Here is a 10,413-nt window from a genome sequence, read left to right on the forward strand (position 1 = left end):
AAGAATTAATGGAAAACATTGGAATTTGGTAAAAACAAAACTAAATTTAAGAAAAAAAAATAAAATATTTTATTGGGCCTTAAAAAACTTTAAAGTTAAACTTTTAATAAATTGCTTTTAAATTGTGTACATTTCATGATTTCAATAATTAGACATGTTTTTTGATTAACAGAAAAAAATAAAAAGTATTTTATAGGGCCCTAATTATTTACTTACTTGGTTAAAAATGCACAAAAAATTGCAATATTGTGAAATATAATTACAATTCAAAAGAATTGTTTTCTATGTGAATGTCTGTTCAAATGTAATTTATTTTCTTTAATTTTCAGCATCGTTACTCCAGTCCTCAGTGTTGATTTTTGATTATTATCAATGTTGAAAACCGTTGTGCTGCCCAGTATTTCTGAGATGCAATTCATTTGTGAACAACAAGAGCAATAAACACCACAGAGAATAGCGAGAGCTTGCATATTTATTCAACTACGGCTTAAGTTGCAAAATAACATGAAATACCGGTGCATCCTTATAAAGATGACGAGGCGAGTCTTCATGTTTTGTATACCAATCATACACAATTATTACAGAATATTTCAACATACTACAAGCTATTCACTGGCTATTTACAACACAGTTGGCATATCTAATCTATGAGAAGAAACTGAATCATTCAGATCAGGAACTAAAACAAAAGGAAGAGCGGAGAGCATGCGATCAATACGCCGAAAGCACTAAGGAAAAGACTAGAGCAAGCCGGGAAGGTCCCCACTTTGTAGTGGAAAAATTAAATGGAAGACTACGAAACTAACGTGGGCTTTCCAGTCAGACGTTGAATTGGTCTTTAAAAGTATGTGAACTGGAAGCAAAGACAAAACTGCAAATACCAATTGACGTGCTACTTAAAATGAATAAATATAAAGCTTTTGTCATCCTAAAACCCGGAAAACGCTTACAAAACCAGCTGTTGAATGTGATTGTTGGTTTCGCTGCTACATTGAAAATACATCGAAGGACGTTTTTGTACTCTGCCGATGATATATCTGTGTATGTACACTATGTAGACCACCGTCGCCCTGGGATCGCGCACAGCTAACTACAACAGTCCTTGATGTATTCGAAGTCGGTTGCTAAACTAAAAGGGTGAAACCGGCCGCGTAAAGTCCCCCGTTCTGTCAGTATGAGAGTTTGCTATTGCCAGAAGTGACTATAGTGCCAGGACTGTAACTACTCCTTTACATTAAAGGGTAAATAGTGTTAATAATTGCAGTTTTGTGATTGCTCCGACTGTTTCAGAATTTTGCAAATCATCATCTCCGAGTGAAAAAGAAAAAACCAAACCAAACCAAACGCCAACTCTTCTGCAATTCTGTCCAATGAGAAAGCCACACAGAAACAACAAGGGGGGAATAAAGTCGATCCGATCCGAGTTACGACAACCAGACAACAAAGAACCAACACCTCCTCCTGAACAATGAAAATATAAAATCAAACCCATCTGAGCTTCCTTACCAAGGAGCAGATTAAAGTCCAAAATAGCACCATTCATCAGTGTCTCAAATCCGTGGCAGCATCTCAGTCACTTACCACAAGGAAACAATGCGTCTCTACAGCTATTTCTATATCACAACGTACATGATTACACTTTAATATACTGGCAAAGCAACAAAAAAAGTTCAAAAGCAAAACTTAACAAGCAAATCCTAACAAAAACAACAAACGAAACGAAAAAGATGAACTCTGTAGCTTCTTTTTTTTTTTTTTTAGTAACTGCATGAGAAGAAGTGGGGACTCTTAGCCTTAGTAAATACTGTAAGGTGTGAGTACTGACTGACGTCGATGTGGTTTAGTAATGGAGACGTATGGATGTTTCGGGGAGGGACGTCAAAGTGCTTCTGTGAGTTTGCGTATATTTGCCGACCGTGTCTAAATGGCCGATCGCTAAACACAAGTGCTAGTTTTGATTTCAGATACTTTTGAGAGAATTTTCATTAAATAAAAATGCAAAAAAAAAAAAAAAAATTCTGTCTGCTTTTCAATTTTATTAGTGCAGGGTTCCCACTGAATTGAATTCATATAGTTGGATTGCTTTTTGTGCAAAGGATCGATCTCAAAAATCATGTTACCGAACAATTTCTAAACGATTAAATAATTAAAGAGCAGTGCATAACTCAAACATAAAAACACAAATCAAAATTCACTTTCCATGACTTTTGTACAATTTTCATGACTCTTTCAGAGCTTGACTGATAGTTGACCATTTGACCACCTTTTTTTGGTCAAATGTATTTAATTTCTGAGTAAAAAAAATTTCTTCGCCAATTTTATTTTACATTTCTGAGTGAAATATTTGTGAAATTGACTTATTTAATTTCTAAGTGTAAATTGTTTCTTCAACATTTTTTTTTTGGTGTGGGGTATTTATTTTTTTAATTTCTGAGTGAAATTTGTTTCTTCACCAATTTGTTTTGGTTATTCTTTTTTGAATTTCTAAGTAAATTTTTTTTCTATACCTTTTTTGTGAAATTCACTCAAAATGTACTTAATTTCTAAGTGCAAATTGTTTCTTCACCAATTTGTTTTGGGTGATTTTTTTTTTTTAATTTCTGAGTGAAAATTGTTTCTATACCTTTTGTGTGAAATTGACTTAAAATTGATTTCATTTTTAAGTTTAAATTGTTTCTTTACCAATTTTTTGGGGAAGATTTTTTTGTTTCTACACCTTTTTTATGAAACTGACTTAAAATTTCATTTGTACATGTAAATTTTTGTTTACCAATTTTGGGGTGACTTTTTAGTTTTTTGAGTGAAAATTGTTTCTACACCTTTTTTTTGTGAAATTAACTTAAAATGTATTTAATTTCTAAGTGTTAATGGTTTCTTCACCAATTTGTTTTGGTTGTTTCTATACCTTTTTTGTGAAACTGACTTAAAAATTGACCTAATTTCTGAGTGCAAATTCTTTCTTCAAATTTTTTGGTCATTTTTTTTTTTTAATTTCTGAGTGAAATTTGTTTTTCCACTTTTTTTGTGAAACTGACTTAAAATGTATTTATTTTTAAGTGTAAATGGTTTCTTTACCAATTTGTTTTGGTTGTTTTATTTTGAATTTCTGAGTGAAATTGGATTTCAAATGTATTTAATTTCTAAGTGTAAATTGTTTCTTCACCATTTTTTTGGGGGGGGGGGGGTGGATTTTTTTTTTTTTTTTTTTTTTTGAGTTTCTGAGTGAAAACTGTTTTGACTCCAATTAAGTTTTTCCATGTGGGAACCCTGAGATTGGTCTTGGCCTTTAAAAACAAATATTGGTCTCTAGTGTTTGTCACATTGCATGTCAATACAGAACACTGTTAACATTTGTTGGTGGGTTTGTTCACAGGAAATCACAGAGGTATGAAAGAGTCCAGCAGTGTAAAGTAGAAGTGGACAAGTGGAAGACGTGCTGCTGCCGCCGCCGGCGCCGCCGGGCCCCTGAGGGCCCCTGTGGAGTTTGCAAACACAGACATGTGGGTCTTTAGTGAAGCTCCAGTCTGTCAGGTCTGTCTTGAGGTGCTGTGTGTCTTTTCTGCCGCCCCCTCCGAAGAACATATCATCAAGGCTTAGAGTCCCAGGTTTTTATCTAAAATGTTATTAATCACATAGATGGGGGAAGAGCCCCAGCGTCATAATTCATCTGTACCGCGCGGCATAACCGTAAAAAATAAGGATATACATGATTTAGGAAATAAAAAACAATATACATGAGGATACAATTTCCCCAGAGGGCCTTTCTCTATCCCGCGTCGGACAGATGGAATGTCGATCTTTCGTGGTCGTTCCTCTCGGCGCCACCAGGTTCAGGAACACAGCTGTCAGCTCTGAGGAAGTGAACGCACAATAGAGGGAAATCACTGCTGTGACGTCATCAAAACACTGCCATTACTCTGAGACTCAACCTACCTGATGGGATCCCCCATTGCTCCTGTTGGCGTCATTTTGAAGAACCAACCTGCGGGACACAGAGGCATTTTTCACATGGTCAGTTATTAATATTATTCTGTCATTTTTTACTCAACAACATACAGGTATGAAATTAATACTTCATTAATGTTAATGAAGTATTTTTTCCATTTATTTAAGTCTTTGTTAAAGAGTTACAAGCCCAGAACCAAACCGTTACAACATTACAAATGTTGGTTTGAAGCAAAAAAGTATTTAAAAATCAGACACGAATGACAATCAAAATAAACAATGGTGAAATATAAAACTATTGATTTAAAGATGTTACTTATGTATAGACACAGTATATTTAGTTTTTTTATTGCAAAATATGCATATATGTGACCCTGGACCACAAAACCAGTCATAAGGTTAAATTTTACAAAACTGAGATGTATACATCATATGGAAGCTCAATAAATAAGCTTTCTTTTGATATATGGTTTGTTAGGATAGGACAATATTTGGCCGAGATACATCTATTTGAAAATCTGGAATCTGAGGGTGCAAAAAAATCAAAATACTGAGAAAATCACCTTTAAAGTTGTCCAAATTAAGTTCTTAACAATGCATTTTACTAATCAAAAATTACATTTTGATATATTAATAGTAGGAATTTTACAAAAAATCTTAATGTAACATGATCTTTACTTAATTTCCTAATGATTTTTGGCAAAAAAGAGAAATCAAAAATTTTGAACCATGCAATGTATTTTTGGCTATTGCTACAAATATACCCCAGCGACTTAAGACTGGTTTTGTGGTCCAAGGTCACATATGATTGGAGTTTTTATTTTATTTTGCAGAATCATGGGAAATTGAGTTTTTCACCAGAAATTCCACTGTTAAATGCGAGCCTGGACCACAAAACCAGTCTTAAGTAGCATGGGTATATTTGTAGCAATAGCCAAAAATACATTGTTAGGGTCAAAATTATCGATTTTTCTTTTTTGCCAAAAATCATTAGGATATTAAGTAAAGATCATGTTTCATGAAGATATTTTGTAAAGTTCCTACAATAAATATATGCATTGCCAAAAACTTCATTTGGATAACTTTTAAGGTGATTTTCTCAATATTTACAAAAAAAATGTTTTACACCCTTTGATTCCATATTTATAAATAGTTGTATCTCTGCCAAATAAGCTTTCCACTGATGTATAGTTTGTTTATTCAGCTATCAGACGATGTATCTCAATTTAAAAATAAATTACCTTTATTTTGTGGTTCAGTGTCACAAAAATGGGAAATTGAGTTTTTCCACCAGGAATTTCACTTTAGAATATGATTTTTTTTTTAAATCCATGCTGATTGTCTTTTTTTTTTGCAGAATCATCAATTGAATATTTTTACACCAGGAATTCCACCGTTAAATACAATAAGAAAAAAAGACAAATCCAGGCTGGTTGGCATAGTTTATTTTATTTCATTTTTTATTCTTTGCAGAATCATAGGAAATGTAGTTTTTCACCAGGAATTCCACTGTTAAATGTGATTATTTAAAAAAAAAAAAAAAAGAAACATCCAGGCTGATTGGCATTGTTTGTTTTATTTTATTTTTTTATTTTCCACTGTTAAACATGATTATTTAAAAAAATATGTTTTAAAAAAAAATCCAGGCTGATTGGCTTTTTTTTAATTTTTTTATTTTGGGAGCAGAATCATGGGAAATTTAGTTTTTTCACCAGGAATGCCACTGTTAAATATAATTAAAATAAATAAAATAAAATAACAGAAATATCCAGGCTGATTGGTATTGTTTATTTTCTTTTCTTCTTGTTTGCAGAATCTTGGAAAACTAAGCTTTTCCACCAGGGATTCCACTGTTAAATATGCTTATTTAAAAAAAAAATAATAATAAGTAAAAAAAATCCAGACAGATGGTGTTTTTTTAAATTGCAGAATCATGGGAAGTTTTTCACCAGGAACTCCACTGTTAAATATGATTATTAAAAAAATAAGTAAAAAGATCCAGGCTGATGGCTTCAACCAAAGCATATACCATTATTTAAAGTAATAGTTCGTTCACCCAAAAAAAAAAAAAAAAAAAATCAGGCCATCCAAGATGTAGATGATGTAGCATGTTTCTTCATTAGAAAAGATTTGGAGAAATTTAGCACTGCATCGTTTGCTCATTATTATGGATTATGGACTGGTATTGTAGCTTTTGGCTTCTCAAGAAGTGGTGTGGATTACTTGTGGATTACTGTGTTTTTTTTTTTTTTTAGCAGTTTAGACTCTCATTCTGATGGCACCCATTCACTGCAGAGGAAATGATGTAATGCTACATTTCTCCAAATCTGATGAAGAAACAAACACATCTTGGACGGCCTGAGGGTGAGTCACTTTTCCCAGATTTTCAAATAGTTGTATCTCTGCCAAATAAACTATACATCAGTGGAAAGCTTGTTTATTCTCAAAAAAAAAAAAAAAAAAAAAAAAAAAAAAAAACCTTTATAACTGGTTTTGTGGTCCAGTGTCACAAATATGAACATTTAAAAAATAAGAAGAAAAATACAGGCTGATGGCAGTTTTTGTTTTTGCAGAATATTTGGAAATTTTGTTTTTCCACCAGGAATTCCACTGTTAAATATGATAAATAAATAAAAAAATAGATCCAGGCTGATTGGCATTGTTCATTTATTTTTTCTGCAGAATTTTTGGAAATTGGGTTTTTCCACTGTTAAATATGATTATTTGCTAAAAAAAAAAAAAAAAAAAAAAATCCAGGCTGATGGCTTTTTTTATTATTAATTAATTAATTTATTTATTTTGGAGCAGAATCATTGAGTTTTTCACCAGGAATTCCACTGTTAAATATAATTATTTAAAAAATAAAGTAAAAAAAAATCTGAGCTGATTGGCATTATTTTCTTTTTTTTTTTTTTTTTTTGGAGCAGAATCATGGGAAATGTAGTTTTTCCACCAGGAATTCCACTGTTAAATATAATTATTTTAAAAATGAGTTTAAAAAATCCAGGCTGATTGGGTTTTTTACTTCTTTTATTTTTGGAGGGTGAGTCACTTTTCAGCAAATCAGTAGGTGTCTTTAACGCTTAAGTTATTATTAGTTACTATTAACCTATGCAGAGTTTTCTGTTGCACTCTCTTACAAAAATATCACATTTTGAGATGCATGCATAACATCTCATAAATTTCAGGTCGTAATCTCTGCTCTGAAGCAACAGTCATCCTCCCACATTCCTGCTGAGTCAGACAGACTTCAGACGATGACAAAATCTATCTGATGCACTCGGTGCAAGGCTGCAACATGCACCGTCGAAGACCAATGCAGCATATGCGTTTCTTTTCTTAAGCAAATGCACATGCTGGCGTTCGCCGGCCAGGCACCTGCCTTCCATTCCACTTCCCCAACTGCAGCTTGGAGCGTTTCCAAATCCAGTCAAACGAGGTCACATTTTCCCCCGCCTCAGCCCGCCATACTGAGCGCGCATGAACCCGATGAACCCAACCGACTGCTGCAGAACAGACCGATTGTGGAAACACGCCCTTGCTGACCCCGTTCCAGCTCACGTCAACCTTACCCCATTCCAAACTCTACTATATATACATATGCGCTATTTTTACTATGCATTATTGAGGAACTCCCAAAATAAAAGAACCCCTAAAATTAAGCATAACTGCATGCATATTCATTTCATTCAATGCAATGCAAAAAAAATCAAAGGTTTGTGATTTAAAAGTGAGATGCCTCTTTTAAAACAGCTCACTTTGACATGCACAATGCTGAAGTAAGTATAAAAGCAAAGGAGACGCGTCTCCGCCGATGCCCGTATGCATGACTTCATCTTTGTGTCTAAATTTAGGACTGTGCCATGCATGCAACTGCTTTGGATCTCCCCAGACAGTCCCGATCTATCAGGGATACGTGGTATTCCTGCTCCGATGACACGGCATTCTGCTGAATGAGGTGAAAATGGTGGGAAAAAAAGACACCTTGTCCTAACATGAACCGAGAAATGAGTCTGGCATCGAGAGGCTGCAAACGCGTCTGGCTTTTCCAAACCTCTCAGACGTGCCGATGACACTGAAAACTGGTTAAACCAACACTTTAGCTCAGATGCAAGTTTTTTTAATCATATCAGTAACCCAGATAATGCTTTTAAAGCTGGGTTTGTGTGTTAATGTGTGTGTGTGAGTGTGTGTGTGTGTGTAGGTGGCAGACTGGGGGGAATACAGTCAGTCTGTGTCTGGGTACAAATAGTACATTCAGTTCTTGCAGTGGGCTGCTGCTCTTTTACTGGCACCAACACGATTCTGTCGTTTATTAATCTGAATCTAGCCGATCAAGTTTAGCCTTTCTGCTAAACGACAGACAGAACAAAGGAGGCGCTGAGATACCGACATATCTACAGAAGCACTTTCGTTATTCCTGTTTTTCGACTGTGTTCTAGTCTGTTATGCTTTCTGTGCGCTGGATACAGTTTTGAATTGAGAAAAACACAATTCGTGCATTATCTAAAGCAATAATTGACTAGCGTTGAAAAAGTGTCGGCTTTTTTAACTTTTGGCGAATGTGTGACGGTTTACTTACAGATAAGGTCTTTGTTCTTGTCCTTTCGCTGTAAAGTTGCTGCTGGAAAAGGCGTTCGTGCTCGTGGACGAAAGAGGACCCGAGCAGCAGCAGAAGCAGCCTTGCGGGGCTCGGACACCCCATACAAGGCTGCAGGACTGGGGCGTCAGGATCTCAGCCGCTTCCACTGGCTGACTGCATGTAACTCAACAGAGAGCTAATTTTGACCGTGCTGGACTGGGGCCAAGCCCCCCATTCCGACTCTGCAGTGCAGTTTGGTTCAGACGAATTGACGATTAGCCGACGGAGGGCGGGATCTGCGAGGCTCCGCCTCCTGTATGTGCAGCGCGGCGCCATTGGGCGGTTAAAGTATGGCAGTCCATATTAACATTTAAAGATCCACTGAAGTGCCTTGAAACACAAAGCGTTATTCTATGTGGTGACGTGCTTTTAACTGAAACAAAAACATGTCGCCCAACCCCGCCCACTTATTTTGACTATCCAATAGCGTTTCATTTATATTTCTTCTGGCCAGAGCCGTTAAGCTCGGTAAAGCCGCATTTGTATGACAGCCACAGACTAATAAATTACCCCACAGAATTCAATATGAAACTCATAATCATGCTGAGGCTGTGTAGTTCAATACATTGCCGATTACACATATGATCAGCTCCGTGTATTGCGTGTCTGTGTAGGGGGCGGGACAATACGGACTCTAGAGAGCATTTGATTGGACAGAACGTTTGATGAGAAACTGAAGTGCACGGTGATATCATCAAAATCGTTGATTCATATTGGCGGAAGTGACGAGACTGTAAGTTTTGAATGCCCATTTCTTGTAAACACGAATTTTGTCGTTGTTTTGAAGCACACTAGCTTATAGATAATCTTAAGGATAATATATTCATACTTACAGCCAAAAAAACTTTAATTTTGATTTCAGGGGGACCTTAAAGTATTAGTTTTTACAGATAATGTACTCACCCCCTTGTCATCCAAAATGTTCATTGCTGCGTCCCAATTTGCATACTCTCCATCCTAAAAAATATTTGAATATATAATTAATATGTCCCAAATCATTGTATGTTAAAAAAAAAAGTATTCCAAAGATTCCTGGATGGTCTACTACTTAAAGGGATAGTTCACCCAAAAATTAAAATTTGATGTTTATTTGCTCAAGATGTAGGTGACTTTGTTTCTTCAGCAGAACACAAACGAAGATTTTTAACTCAAACCGGTGCGATCTGTGAGTCATATAGTGGCAGTGGATGGGCACCAAACCTTTAAAAGTAAAACAAAACATGCACAGACAAATCTAAATTACACCTTGCGGCTCGTGATGATACATTGATGTCCTAAGACATGAAACGATCGGTTTTTGCGAGAAACTGAACAGTATTTATATCATTTTTTTACCTTTGGTACACAGCCACGTCCAACTGTCATGAGCACGAGCTCATCATCCGGCTCGTTACACGTGTACGCGTGTGCTGAAGACACCTACTGGTTGAAATCGTGTAAAGGCACGACAATACTTTTTTTTTCTCTTATTCCATGGATTTTACCCATTTCCATCCACTTGTTACCAGCGTTTTTCTGCCACCACAATGCACACGCTGTTGCAAGTGACGTAACTGTGACGTCTACTCCATACTAGTATTTTTTTTTCTGGCTATTCCTTATTTTTTAGGGGCTAGTATCTATTCCATTAGGTACTAGTAAGCTTATAAAAGATACTAGTAGTTATTAGCTAGATACTAGTTGTTATTTATTAGATACTGGTACTCATTCATCAGATACTAGATACTTATATATAAATAGACATAGACTTATTTATTAGACACTTCTACCTATTAAATAGTTGCTAGTACTTGAAACTAATGTACTAATGAAACAGGTTCATTAAA

At 35.4% G+C, this 10,413-nt stretch overlaps 1 long non-coding RNA gene across 1 annotated transcript; it reads right to left on the reverse strand.

The window, feature by feature from the left end:
* Positions 1-454: 454 nt before the first annotated feature.
* On the reverse strand, positions 455-8,790 carry LOC141299189 (uncharacterized). Its single transcript, XR_012341720.1, has 4 exons — positions 8,528-8,790; positions 3,934-3,982; positions 3,018-3,851; positions 455-2,905 (listed from the first exon to the last, which is right to left on the reverse strand). It is a non-coding gene; the product is annotated as an uncharacterized lncRNA (long non-coding RNA).
* Between the last annotated feature and the right edge of the window lie 1,623 nt (positions 8,791-10,413).

This window comes from Garra rufa, chromosome 23 (assembly GCF_049309525.1).
Source record: "Garra rufa chromosome 23, GarRuf1.0, whole genome shotgun sequence".
NCBI lineage: Eukaryota > Metazoa > Chordata > Actinopteri > Cypriniformes > Cyprinidae > Garra > Garra rufa.